Genomic DNA, 15,206 nt, shown 5'->3' on the forward strand with positions numbered 1-15,206 from the left:
CCCATGTCTTGGGCACTAATGCACCCCCATACCATCACACATGTGTAAGTTACCCATGTCTTGGGCACTAATGCACCCCCATACCATCACACATGTGTAAGTTACCCATGCCTTGGGCACTAATACACCCCCATACCATCACACATGTGTAAGTTACCCATGTCTTGTTCACTAATACACCCCCCATACCATCACACATGTGTAAGTTACCCATGTCTTGTTCACTAATACACCCCCATACCATCACACATGTGTAAGTTACCCATGTCTTGGGCACTAATGCACCCCCATACCATCACACATGTGTAAGTTACCCATGCCTTGGGCACTAATACACCCCATACCATCACACATGTGTAAGTTACCCATGTCTTGGGCACTAATACACCCCCATACCATCACACATGTGTAAGTTACCCATGCCTTGGGCACTAATACACCCCCATACCATCACACATGTGTAAGTTACCCATGCCTTGGGCACTAATACACCCCCATACCATCACACATGTGTAAGTTACCCATGCCTTGGGCACTAATACACCCCCATACCATCACACATGTGTAAGTTACCCATGCCTTGTTCACTAATACACCCCCATACCATCACACATGTGTAAGTTACCCATGCCTTGGGCACTAATGCACCCCCATACCATCACACATGTGTAAGTTACCCATGTCTTGTTCACTAATGCACCCCCATACCATCACACATGCTGGCTTTTCAACATTAAGCCTATAACAATCGGGATGGTTATTTTCCTCTTTGTTCCGGAGGACACCACGTCCACAGTTTCTAAATATAATTTGAAATGTGGACTCATCAGACCACAGAACACTTTTCAAATTTGCATCAGTCCATCTTAGATGATCTCGGGCCCAGCGAAGCCGGCGGCGTTTCAGGGTCTTGTTGATAAATGGGTTTGGCTTTGCATAGTAGAGTTTTAACTTGCACTTACAGATGTAGCGACCAACTGTATTTAGTGACAGTGGTTTTACTAAGTGTTCCTGAGCCCATGTGGTGATATCCTTTACACAATGATGTCGGTTTTGGATGCAGTACCTGAGGGATCAAAGGTCCGTAATATCTTGGCTTACGTGCAGTGATTCCTCCAGATTGTTTGAACCTTTTGATATTTTTTTACAGACCATAGATGGTGAAATCCCTACATTCCTTGCAATAGCTCGTTAAGAAATGTTCTAAAACTATTTGACAATTTGCTTACAAAGTGGTGACCCTCACCCCGTCCTTGTTTGTGAATTACTTAGCATTTCATGGAAGCTGCTTTTATACCCAATCATGGCACCCACCTGTTCCCAATTAGCCTGCACACCTGTGGGATGTTCCAAATAAGTGTTTGATGAGCATTCCTCTACTTTATCAGTATTTATTGCCACCTTTCCCAACTTCTTTGTCACGCATTGCTGGCATCAAATTCTAAAGGTAATGATTATTTGCACACAACAAAAAGTTTATGAGTTTGAACATGAAATATGTTGTCTTTGTAGCATATTCAACTGAATATGGCTTGAAAAGGATTTGCAAATCATTGTATTCTGTTTATATTTACATCTAACACCATTTCCCAACTCATATGGAAACAGGGTTTGTGGGTGGGCTTGCGATCACGTGACCTGGAGCGGTGTTTTTCAACCACGCTAGTTGTCATGATCCGTGGTCCGGATCATATTTTGTGTTTTCTGTTTTTGGACTCCCTTAGTTCCTGTTGTTGTGCACCTCCTGAGTTTAGTCACCATAGTTACTTATGATTTTCACCTGCCTCTGTTGTTCGGGACACTCACCTGTTTGTAATCAAGAGACACTATTTAAGCCCACCTTTGTTGATCACTCGTCCTGGCTTCTTTTTGTCACGTGAAGATAGCATCCCTATGCGGGGTCGTTCCTCCAGATGCAAAACGGACAACTCCGGACGAATACGTGAAGGTAGGAGGTGATTTATTAATCATAAATCATACACCGTACCAAAAGACAGAAACAAACAAATGATTAAAGCTGCAAGCAGCGATGGACGGGACCGACTTTTGCTGGTGTTTCCTGCTTTACCCATTCAACATATCTTTACCTGCACATTATCTACCTTCCCTGCATCCTGGGGTCACACTGGTGCTTCTTTCTGTCACCCATACACACTGGTGCTTCCTGCCATCACCCAGACAACATATCTTTACCTGCACATTACCTACCTTCCCTGCATCCTGGGGTCACGCTGGTGCTTCTTTCTGTCACCCATACACACTGGTGCTTCCTGCCATCACCCAGACAACATATCTTTACCTGCACATTACCTACCTTCGCTGTATCCTGGAGTCAAACTGGTGCCTCCTTCTTTCACCCAGTCAACATATCTTTACCTGCTCATTACCTACCTTCTCTGTATCCTGGAGTCAAACTGGTGCCTCCTTCTTTCACCCAGTCAACATATCTTTACCTGCACAGTACCTACCTTCTCTGTATCCTGGTGTCAAACTGGTGCCTCCTTCTTTCACCCAGTCAGCATATCTTTACCCACACAGTACTTACCTTCTCTGCATTGTGTGGTCACGCTGGTGCTTCCTGCTTTTTTAGCGGCCATCTTGAGACGGCAGCAGCGTAGCAGTTCTTTGAAGGCTCGTAATATCTAAACTGGAGCAGTTATTAAAACTCTTTTCTCAACTTTTAATCAGAAGGGTTCAATCTCTTTCCTGTGCTAGTTTGAAGCCGACACAACAAACGGGCTCAGAGGAGATAATGTTTGAAAAAAGGTGACGGGTTTTTACAAAACTTTTGTTTTGAAGGGGTAATTGCCAACTTCCTGTTGATTTTTGCTGAAGGATGTCACGAATGAAATGTAGGTCTTAGTGAGACCTACATAGAGGTTTTGTTTCATGTCTCTACAACATTCCTACCGGAAGTTACAAGCAGTTTTGTCTGTGTTTTATTCCTAGGTGGCGCTAGAGGCCATTTTTGAGTTTTGGGATTTGGTTTTTTATTAGATCGCAATTTTCGCCAGTCCTGATATGTGTGTTAAATTTGGTGAGTTTTGAAGCATGTTAAGGGGGTCAAATTACAGCTCAAAGAGGCGGCGGTATAATGATAATAATAATAAAACCTTAGAAATACAATAGGGTCCTCTGTCCCAAAGGGACATTTGGTCCCTAAAAAGCGTGCCGATCGCACAGGAAGCAAAGGCAACAATTTAGCGCAGGAATCAAGAACAGGAATAACCAAGGTAACAGTTGCATACCGCAAACAAAGAAGCCAGGACGACTGATCAACAAAGGTGGGCTTAAATAGTGTCTCCTGATTAAAAACAGGTGAGTGCCCCGAACAGCAGAGGCAGGTGAAAATCATAAGTAACCATGGTGACTAAACTCAGGAGGTGCACAACAACAGGAACTAAGGGAGTCCAAAACAGAAAACACAAAACATGATCCGGACCACAGACCACGACACTAGTGTACCGTGAGATATTGTTTGGTGTGCCGGGGGACATTATGTAGTTTCACCTAATTGGGTTAAAAATATTTTATGCAAATCAGTAATTATAATCTGCAAATAATGTGTTGTTGTTGAGTGTCTGTACTGTCCAGAACTCGGCATACCAGCAGGTAGCTAATGACTTTGCAGATGTCGGCAACACGGTTTGTCATGATCACAATATGCGGGAGGCAGGGTGCAGGTAAAAAGGTATCTAATGCTTAAAAAAACACATCCAAACACCACCAACAAGTCTCCATTTACATCTTGTGACCTGAATATTAACAAAGTATTGGTGCTATTGGTATCATAATGCAGACAAACTACTTTAGTCTATTTGCCTGTTGGAAATGATAGGTTGCTGATATATGTTACATGTTCTGAAATCTCTTCAATAACCATTTTTATTTTTTCCATATCAGTTCCGTTACAATGATTTGGGGTCTTGGATTTCCGTTTAAATCCTCTTTCGTGACACCTTTGAGGAACATCGAGTAGGGATTTCTGTCTATATTAAATAATTATATGTAAGTTATCACTCAATTCTTGTGCTTAAAGGCCGTTGCAATAGTTATTATCAATTGTGCAGAACTTGTACTTTTTCTTGTCACATTCGGTGCGCATTGAGATGCGCGGAGGTGTAAACTCAAGATGCATGGGACCAGACAAGCAAGTTAGCAGGTAAGAGCTGGTTTAATGTATAACAAATGATAAAAGAAGACTGATGCAAAGACAAAAGAAAGCGCGTGCAATGCACGGGGAGCTAGGCTAACACTAGCACTGAGGTAAAGTCCAAAAGCTAAGGAGGAACTTAGCAAGCCAAAAACAGGACCAGATAATCGAACGTGAGTGTTGCATAAAGCAAGTGAAGAACTCAGAGCGAACAAAGGGAGGAGGCAGGTATAAATGCAGAAACGGTAATCCAAAACAGGTGTGCGCCGGGCGTCAGTGCAAGTGGAACAAATGAAGTCGCTATGGTGATGAATACAAACAAGGAAGTGCTCAAATACTGGGATCGGCAGAGTCCAAAACGTGATCAAACATACAGAAAAGTAAACCACAAACGATCCATGAAGTGGATTTCTATCTGTACAAAGGGACGACTTGCAAATCCGAGACTGCGAGTCGTCTCGTATAAGTGTTTGCGTCCAGAACAGCGGGTACCGTGACGCAGACAAAGCAGAGACAGGGCGATATCACGAGTGTCAGCGCATTTGCAGTTCTGAAAAATCATATATTGTGTCCAACTGGGGCTGCTAAAATTACCCCCCTTCCTTCAGAAGCAGCTTCAGTGATGTAACTAGGGACCTCCCAAATAAATAGAGGAGCACGTGGGTCTGGACCTTAGAGCGTGGTGGGAGATTGTAACTAAGTGTGCAGCCCCAAACGTCTCTCCTCATTGAGCCAAATTGAACCCTGTCTCTGCCTGATTCCTTGCTTCTTGTCTGTTTAATAGATGTCATGAGTGTTTGAACCTGACATTTCATGTCCTCAACTGACTCGGGATCTGGAATCCTTTCCTCCAGATTCGGTCCAATGTTCACAAAGTACTTATTGAACTTTAACAGCCACAAGAGGTCAATAACATCAGCAACTTTTTTACTGCCTGAATAACATTTCCAAAATCAGTAAAACATTGTTTGAATCCGACTTAGAAAGACTAATCCATAGCTCTGCCTCCAGCGAGTTAGACTCCTGTAATGGCCTTCTCGCCAGGCTCTCTAAACAAGATGTAAAGCTGCTGCAGTACATCCAAACGCTGCTGCACAAGTCCTGACTAGAACCAGGAAATACGACCATATTAGTCCAGTGCTTGGATCGCTGCACTGGCTTTCTGTCGCTCAGAGAACAGACTTTAAAACAGCTGTGCTTGTGTACAAGTATTTTCATGGTCTTGTGCCGAAGTAGGTCTCTGACATGTTAGAACCAAATGGACCGTCTCCGGCTTTGAGAACCTCATGGTGTGGACTCCTGCTGGTGCCCAGAGTCAGGACCAAACATGGTGAAACTGCATTTTAGTTTTATGTTGCTAAAATCTGGAATAGTCTTCCTGAAGTTGTTGGCAATGTTTAAATCCAGGCTGAAAACACGTTTATTTGTGCAGAAGACCGTTTGATTTTAATTGCAAGGAATTCTGGTTTTTGTGATTGCATTTTCTGATTTCAATTTAAAAAATGTTTGGTTTTGCCTTCTGTTCATTTTTCTGGAAAGAACACCTGGTGTACAAATTGTTCTCCATAAATTAACTTGCTAGATGTAAATATAAACAGAATACAATGATTTGCAAATCCTTTTCAAGCCATATTCAGTTGAATATGCTACAAAGACAACATATTTCATGTTCAAAATAATATATTTATATATATTTTTTTTTTTTGCATATAATCATTAACTTTAGAATTTGATGCCAGCAACACGTGACATAGTAGTTGGGAAAGGTGGCAATAAATACTGATGAAGTTGAGGAATGCTCATCAAACACTTATTTGGAACATCCCACAGGTGTGCAGGCTAATTGGGAACAGGTGGGTGCCATGATTGGCTATAAAAACAGCTTCTCAGTCTTTCACAAGAAAGGATGGGGCGAGGTACACCCCTTTGTCCACAACTGTGTGAGCAAATAGTCAAACAGTTTAAGAACAACCTTTCTCAAAGTGATATTGCAAGAAATTGAGGGATTTCAACATCTACGCTCCATAATATCATCAAAAGGTTCAGAGAATCTGGAGAAATCACTCCACGTAAGCGGCATGGCCGGAAACCAACATTGAATGACCGTGACCTTCCATCCCTCAGACGGCACTGTATCAAAAACCCACATCAATCTCTAAAGGATATCACCACATGGGCTCAGGAACACTTCAGAAAACCACTGTCACTAAATACAGTTGGTCGCTACATCTGTAAGTGCAAGTTAAAGCTCTAGTATGAAAGCCATTTATCAACAACATCCAGAAACACCGCCGGCTTCTCTGGGCCCGAGATCATCTAAGATGGACTGATGCAAAGTGGAAAAGTGTTCTGTGGTCTGATGAGTCCACATTTCAAATTGTTTTTGGAAATATTCGACATTGTGTCATCCGGACCAAAGGGGAAGCGAACCATCCAGACTGTTATCGAGGCAAAGTGTAAAAGCCAGCATGTGTGATGGTATGGGGGTGCATTAGTGCCCAAGGCATGGGTAACTTACACATGTGTGATGGTATGGGGGTGCATTAGTGCCCAAAGCATAGGTAACTTACACATGTGTGATGGTATGGGGGTGCATTAGTGCCCAAGGCATGGGTAAATTACACATGTGTGATGGTATGGGGGTGTATTAGTGAACAAGACATGGGTAACTTACACATGTGTGATGGTATGGGGGTGTATTAGTGCCCAAGACATGGGTAACTTACACATGTGTGATGGTATGGGGGTGTATTAGTGCCCAAGGCATGGGTAACTTACACATGTGTGATGGTATGGGGGTGTATTAGTGCCCAAGGCATGGGTAACTTACACATGTGTGATGGTATGGGGGTGCATTAGTGCCCAAGACATGGGTAACTTACACATGTGTGATGGTATGGGGGTGTATTAGTGAACAAGGCATGGGTAACTTACACATGTGTGATGGTATGGGGGTGCATTAGTGCCCAAGGCATGGGTAACTTACACATGTGTGATGGTATGGGGGTGTATTAGTGCCCAAGACATGGGTAACTTACACATGTGTGATGGTATGGGGGTGTATTAGTGCCCAAGGCATGGGTAACTTACACATGTGTGATGGTATGGGGGTGTATTAGTGCCCAAGGCATGGGTAACTTACACATGTGTGATGGTATGGGGGTGCATTAGTGCCCAAGGCATGGGTAACTTACACATGTGTGATGGTATGGGGGTGTATTAGTGAACAAGACATGGGTAACTTACACATGTGTGATGGTATGGGGGTGCATTAGTGCCCAAGGCATGGGTAACTTACACATGTGTGATGGTATGGGGGTGTATTAGTGAACAAGGCATGGGTAACTTACACATGTGTGATGGTATGGGGGTGCATTAGTGCCCAAGACATGGGTAACTTACACATGTGTGATGGTATGGGGGTGTATTAGTGAACAAGACATGGGTAACTTACACATGTGTGATGGTATGGGGGTGTATTAGTGCCCAAGACATGGGTAACTTACACATGTGTGATGGTATGGGGGTGTATTAGTGCCCAAGGCATGGGTAACTTACACATGTGTGATGGTATGGGGGTGCATTAGTGCCCAAGACATGGGTAACTTACACATGTGTGATGGTATGGGGGTGTATTAGTGAACAAGGCATGGGTAACTTACACATGTGTGATGGTATGGGGGTGCATTAGTGCCCAAGGCATGGGTAACTTACACATGTGTGATGGTATGGGGGTGTATTAGTGCCCAAGACATGGGTAACTTACACATGTGTGATGGTATGGGGGTGTATTAGTGCCCAAGGCATGGGTAACTTACACATGTGTGATGGTATGGGGGTGTATTAGTGCCCAAGGCATGGGTAACTTACACATGTGTGATGGTATGGGGGTGCATTAGTGCCCAAGGCATGGGTAACTTACACATGTGTGATGGTATGGGGGTGTATTAGTGAACAAGACATGGGTAACTTACACATGTGTGATGGTATGGGGGTGCATTAGTGCCCAAGGCATGGGTAACTTACACATGTGTGATGGTATGGGGGTGTATTAGTGAACAAGGCATGGGTAACTTACACATGTGTGATGGTATGGGGGTGCATTAGTGCCCAAGACATGGGTAACTTACACATGTGTGATGGTATGGGGGTGTATTAGTGAACAAGACATGGGTAACTTACACATGTGTGATGGTATGGGGGTGCATTAGTGCCCAAGGCATGGGTAACTTACACATGTGTGATGGTATGGGGGTGTATTAGTGCCCAAGGCATGGGTAACTTACACATGTGTGATGGTATGGGGGTGTATTAGTGAACAAGACATGGGTAACTTACACATGTGTGATGGTATGGGGGTGTATTAGTGAACAAGACATGGGTAACTTACACATGTGTGATGGTATGGGGGTGTATTAGTGCCCAAGACATGACTAACTTACACATGTGTGATGGTATGGGGGTGCATTAGTGCCCAAGACATGGGTAACTTACACATGTGTGATGGTATGGGGGTGCATTAGTGCCCAAGGCATGGGTAACTTACACATCTGTGAAGGCACCATTAATGCTGAAAGATACAAACCCCGTTTCCATATGAGTTGGGAAATTTTCAAATCCTTTTCAAGCCATATTCAGTTGAATATGCTACAAATACAAGATATTTGATGTTCAAACTCATAAACTTTATTTTGTTTTGCAAATAATAATTAACTCTGAATTTCATGGCGGCAACACGTGCCAAAGTAGTTGGGAAAGGGCATGTTCACCACTGTGTTACATCACCTTTTCTTTTAACAACACTCAATAAACGTTTGGGAACTGAGGAAACTAATTGTTGAAGCTTTGAAAGTGGAATTATTTCCCACTCTTGTTTTATGTAGAGCTTCAGTCCTTCAACAGTCCGGGGTCTTGTTGTCATGTTTTACGCTTCATAATGTGCCACACATTTTCCATGGGAGACAGGTCTGGACTGCAGGCGGGCCAGGAAAGTACCCGCACTCTTTTACTACGAAGCCACGCTGTTGTAACACGTGTCTTGGCATTGTTTTGCTGAAATAAGCAGGGGCGCCCATGATAACGTTGCTTGGATGACAACATATGTTGTCCCAAAACCTGTATGTACCTTTCAGCATTAATGGTGCCTTCACAGATGTGTAAGTTACCCATGCCTTGGGCACTAATGCACCCCCATACCATCACACATGTGTAAGTTACCCATGTCTTGGGCACTAATGCACCCCCATACCATCACACATGTGTAAGTTACCCATGTCTTGGGCACTAATGCACCCCCATACCATCACACATGTGTAAGTTACCCATGCCTTGGGCACTAATGCACCCCCATACCATCACACATGTGTAAGTTACCCATGCCTTGGGCACTAATACACCCCCATACCATCACACATGTGTAAGTTACCCATGCCTTGGGCACTAATACACCCCCATACCATCACACATGTGTAAGTTACCCATGCCTTGGGCACTAATGCACCCCCATACCATCACACATGTGTAAGTTACCCATGCCTTGGGCACTAATACACCCCCATACCATCACACATGTGTAAGTTACCCATGCCTTGGGCACTAATACACCCCCATACCATCACACATGTGTAAGTTACCCATGCCTTGGGCACTAATGCACCCCCATACCATCACACATGCTGGCTTTTACACTTTGCACCTAGAACAATCTGGATGGTTATTTTCCTCTTTGTTCCGGAGGACACCACGTCCACAGTTTCCAAATATAATTTGAAATGTGGACTTGTTAAACCACAGAACACCTTTCCACTTTGCATCAGTCCATTTTGGATGACCTCGGGCCTAGCGAAGCGGGCGGCGTTCCTGGGTGTTGTTGATAAATCCCGCTTGGGATGGTTTCCTGCTGGCTCCGCTGTGAACGGGACTCTCGCTGCTGTGTTGGATCTGCTTTGAACTGGACTCTCGCGACTGTGTTGGATCCAATATGGATTGAACTTTCACAGTATCATGTTAGACCCGCTCCACATCCATTGCTTTCCTCCTCTCCAAGGTTCTCATAGTCATCATTGTCACCGACGTCCCACTGGGTGTGAGTTTTCCTTGCCCTTATGTGGGCCTACCGAGGATGTCGTAGTGGTTTGTGCAGCCCTTTGAGACACTAGTGATATAGGGTTATATAAGTAAACATTGATTGATTGATTGAGAAATGGCTTTTGCTTTGCATAGTAGAGTTTTAACTTGAACTTACAGATGTAGCGACCAACTGTAGTCACTGACAGTGGTTTTATGAAGTGTTCCCATGTAGTGATATCCTTTACACACTGATGTCGGTTTTTGATGCCGGTTTTTGATGCAGTACCGCCTGAGGGATCAAAGGTCTGTAATATTATGGCTTACGTGCAGTGATTTTTCCAGATTCTCTGAACCTTTTGATGATTTTTACGGACTGTAGATGGTGAAATCTCTAAATTCCTTGCAATAGCTCGTTGAGAAATGTTGTTCTAAAACTTTTCAACAATTTGCTTACAAATTGGTGACCCTCGTCCCATCCTTTCTTGTGAAAGACTGAGGATTTTTTGGGAAGCTGTTTTTATAGCCAATCATAGCACCCACCTGTTCTCAATGCACACCTGTGGGATGTTCCTAATAAGTGTTTGATGAGCATTCCTCAACTTTATCAGTATTTATTGCCACCTTTCCCAACTTCTTTGTCACGTGTTGCTGGCATCAAATTCTAAAGTTAATTATTATTTGCAAAAAAAATAAAGTTTATGAGTTTGAACATGAAATATGTTGTCTTTGTAGCATATTCAACTGAATATGGCTTGAAAAGGATTTGCAAATCATTGTATTCTGTTTATATTTACATCTAACACAATTTCCCAACTCATATGGAAACGGGGTTTGTAAATACCAAAAGGTCTTTGCATCACCAAAATCAAGAAGCAACATGTCCTCTAAAACACATGTAGTTGCAGTTAACCTGCGGCGTGAAGGCAGCCAGGTGTTTCCATCACATATCTGCCTTGAACTGCGTGCACTTCCTCTCAAAGAAGGCAAGGTGTCTGACGGGGAGAGAAGACAGAGGAAGTGGAGCCTGGTAGACAAAAGGTGTCTGACGGAGAGAGAAGACAGAGGAAGTGGAGCCTGGTAGACAAAAGGTGTCTGACGGGGAGAGAAGACAGAGGAAGTGGAGCCTGGTAGACAAAAGGTGTCTGACGGGGAGAGAAGACAGAGGAAGTGGAGCCTGGTAGACAAAAGGTGTCTGACGGGGAGAGAAGACAGAGGAAGTGGAGCCTGGTAGACAAAAGGTGTCTGACGGGGAGAGAAGACAGAGGAAGTGGAGCCTGGTAGACAAAAGGTGTCTGACGGGGAGAGAAGACAGAGGAAGTGGAGCCTGGTAGACAAAAGGTGTCTGACGGGGAGAAAAGACAGAGGAAGTGGAGCCTGGTAGACAAAAGGTGTCTGACGGGGAGAGAAGACAGAGGAAGTGGAGCCTGGTAGACAAAAGGTGTCTGACGGGGAGAGAAGACAGAGGAAGTGGAGCCTGGTAGACAAAAGGTGTCTGACGGGGAGAGAAGACAGAGGAAGTGGAGCCTGGTAGACAAAAGGTGTCTGACGGGGAGAGAAGACAGAGGAAGTGGAGCCTGGTAGACAAAAGGTGTCTGACGGGGAGAGAAGACAGAGGAAGTGGAGCCTGGTAGACAAAAGGTGTCTGACGGGGAGAGAAGACAGAGGAAGTGGAGCCTGGTAGACAAAAGGTGTCTGACAGAGAGAGAAGACAGAGGAAGTGGAGCCTGGTAGACAAAAGGTGTCTGACAGAGAGAGAAGACAGAGGAAGTGGAGCCTGGTAGACAAAAGGTGTCTGACGGGGAGAGAAGACAGAGGAAGTGGAGCCTGGTAGACAAAAGGTGTCTGACAGAGAGAGAAGACAGAGGAAGTGGAGCCTGGTAGACAAAAGGTGTCTGACGGGGAGAGAAGACAGAGGAAGTGGAGCCTGGTAGACAAAAGGTGTCTGACGGGGAGAGAAGACAGAGGAAGTGGAGCCTGGTAGACAAAAGGTGTCTGACGGGGAGAGAAGACAGAGGAAGTGGAGCCTGGTAGACAAAAGGTGTCTGACAGAGAGAGAAGACAGAGGAAGTGGAGCCTGGTAGACAAAAGGTGTCTGACGGGGAGAGAAGACAGAGGAAGTGGAGCCTGGTAGACAAAAGGTGTCTGACGGGGAGAGAAGACAGAGGAAGTGGAGCCTGGTAGACAAAAGGTGTCTGACGGGGAGAAAAGACAGAGGAAGTGGAGCCTGGTAGACAAAAGGTGTCTGACGGGGAGAGAAGACAGAGGAAGTGGAGCCTGGTAGACAAAAGGTGTCTGACGGGGAGAGAAGACAGAGGAAGTGGAGCCTGGTAGACAAAAGGTGTCTGACAGAGAGAGAAGACAGAGGAAGTGGAGCCTGGTAGACAAAAGGTGTCTGACGGGGAGAGAAGACAGAGGAAGTGGAGCCTGGTAGACAAAAGGTGTCTGACAGAGAGAGAAGACAGAGGAAGTGGAGCCTGGTAGACAAAAGGTGTCTGACAGAGAGAGAAGACAGAGGAAGTGGAGCCTGGTAGACAAAAGGTGTCTGACAGAGAGAGAAGACAGAGGAAGTGGAGCCTGGTAGACAAAAGGTGTCTGACAGAGAGAGAAGACAGAGGAAGTGGAGCCTGGTAGACAAAAGGTGTCTGACAGAGAGAGAAGACAGAGGAAGTGGAGCCTGGTAGACAAAAGGTGTCTGACGGGGAGAGAAGACAGAGGAAGTGGAGCCTGGTAGACAAAAGGTGTCTGACAGAGAGAGAAGACAGAGGAAGTGGAGCCCTGGTAGACAAAAGGTGTCTGACAGAGAGAGAAGACAGAGGAAGTGGAGCCTGGTAGACAAAAGGTGTCTGACAGAGAGAGAAGACAGAGGAAGTGGAGCCTGGTAGACAAAAGGTGTCTGACAGAGAGAGAAGACAGAGGAAGTGGAGCCTGGTAGACAAAAGGTGTCTGACAGAGAGAGAAGACAGAGGAAGTGGAGCCTGGTAGACAAAAGGTGTCTGACAGAGAGAGAAGACAGAGGAAGTGGAGCCTGGTAGACAAAAGGTGTCTGACGAGAGAGAAGACAGAGGAAGTGGAGCCTGGTAGACAAAAGGTGTCTGACAGAGAGAGAAGACAGAGGAAGTGGAGCCTGGTAGACAAAAGGTGTCTGACAGAGAGAGAAGACAGAGGAAGTGGAGCCTGGTAGACAAAAGGTGTCTGACAGAGAGAGAAGACAGAGGAAGTGGAGCCTGGTAGACAAAAGGTGTCTGACAGAGAGAGAAGACAGAGGAAGTGGAGCCTGGTAGACAAAAGGTGTCTGACGGGGAGAGAAGACAGAGGAAGTGGAGCCTGGTAGACAAAAGGTGTCTGAACGGGAGAGAAGACAGAGGAAGTGGAGCCTGGTAGACAAAAGGTGTCTGACGGGAGAGAAGACAGAGGAAGTGGAGCCTGGTAGACAAAAGGTGTCTGACGGGGAGAGAAGACAGAGGAAGTGGAGCCTGGTAGACAAAAGGTGTCTGACGGGGAGAGAAGACAGAGGAAGTGGAGCCTGGTAGACAAAAGGTGTCTGACGGGGAGAGAAGACAGAGGAAGTGGAGCCTGGTAGACAAAAGGTGTCTGACGGGGAGAGAAGACAGAGGAAGTGGAGCCTGGTAGACAAAAGGTGTCTGACGGAGAGAGAAGACAGAGGAAGTGGAGCCTGGTAGACAAAAGGTGTCTGACGGGGAGAGAAGACAGAGGAAGTGGAGCCTGGTAGACAAAAGGTGTCTGACGGGGAGAGAAGACAGAGGAAGTGGAGCCTGGTAGACAAAAGGTGTCTGACGGGGAGAGAAGACAGAGGAAGTGGAGCCTGGTAGACAAAAGGTGTCTGACGGGGAGAGAAGACAGAGGAAGTGGAGCCTGGTAGACAAAAGGTGTCTGACGGGGAGAGAAGACAGAGGAAGTGGAGCCTGGTAGACAAAAGGTGTCTGACAGAGAGAGAAGACAGAGGAAGTGGAGCCTGGTAGACAAAAGGTGTCTGACGGGGAGAGAAGACAGAGGAAGTGGAGCCTGGTAGACAAAAGGTGTCTGACGGGGAGAGAAGACAGAGGAAGTGGAGCCTGGTAGACAAAAGGTGTCTGACGGGGAGAGAAGACAGAGGAAGTGGAGCCTGGTAGACAAAAGGTGTCTGACGGGGAGAGAAGACAGAGGAAGTGGAGCCTGGTAGACAAAAGGTGTCTGACGGGGAGAGAAGACAGAGGAAGTGGAGCCTGGTAGACAAAAGGTGTCTGACGGGGAGAGAAGACAGAGGAAGTGGAGCCTGGTAGACAAAAGGTGTCTGACAGAGAGAGAAGACAGAGGAAGTGGAGCCTGGTAGACAAAAGGTGTCTGACGGGGAGAGAAGACAGAGGAAGTGGAGCCTGGTAGACAAAAGGTGTCTGACGGGGAGAGAAGACAGAGGAAGTGGAGCCTGGTAGACAAAAGGTGTCTGACGGGGAGAGAAGACAGAGGAAGTGGAGCCTGGTAGACAAAAGGTGTCTGACGGGGAGAGAAGACAGAGGAAGTGGAGCCTGGTAGACAAAAGGTGTCTGACGGGGAGAGAAGACAGAGGAAGTGGAGCCTGGTAGACAAAAGGTGTTCCACCAGCAACCAGGAGTAGAGATTAGCATGAAGCCATCAGCAGCGCCCGAGCCCGCTTCCGCTGTCAGGCCCGCCGCCTCCCCGCTTGTCAGGCGCTCCAACGAGGAGCTGTAAGGACCTCCCCCCCCCTCCTTAACAACTGCAAAACAACACGCTGCTCTGAGGTCTCTGACAGGACGTGCTGCAGCCACAAATTGTAATTCATAAAGGTTAAGGGGGTCAATGCCTTTTATTACCAGTCTGAGTGCATCCGGCTCGATGGGGCCGGCATGCAAATGGAACGTCTCAGAATGTTCCGTGCGAGGAGTCAGACGGCGGGCGCGTGCTGGCTGCTCAACGGGAGGAAGTGGAAGGTGTCTAAATGGGGGGCTGCGCTGGCCGTGTCGGACCA

This window comes from Nerophis ophidion, linkage group LG19, assembly GCF_033978795.1.
Source record: "Nerophis ophidion isolate RoL-2023_Sa linkage group LG19, RoL_Noph_v1.0, whole genome shotgun sequence".
NCBI lineage: Eukaryota > Metazoa > Chordata > Actinopteri > Syngnathiformes > Syngnathidae > Nerophis > Nerophis ophidion.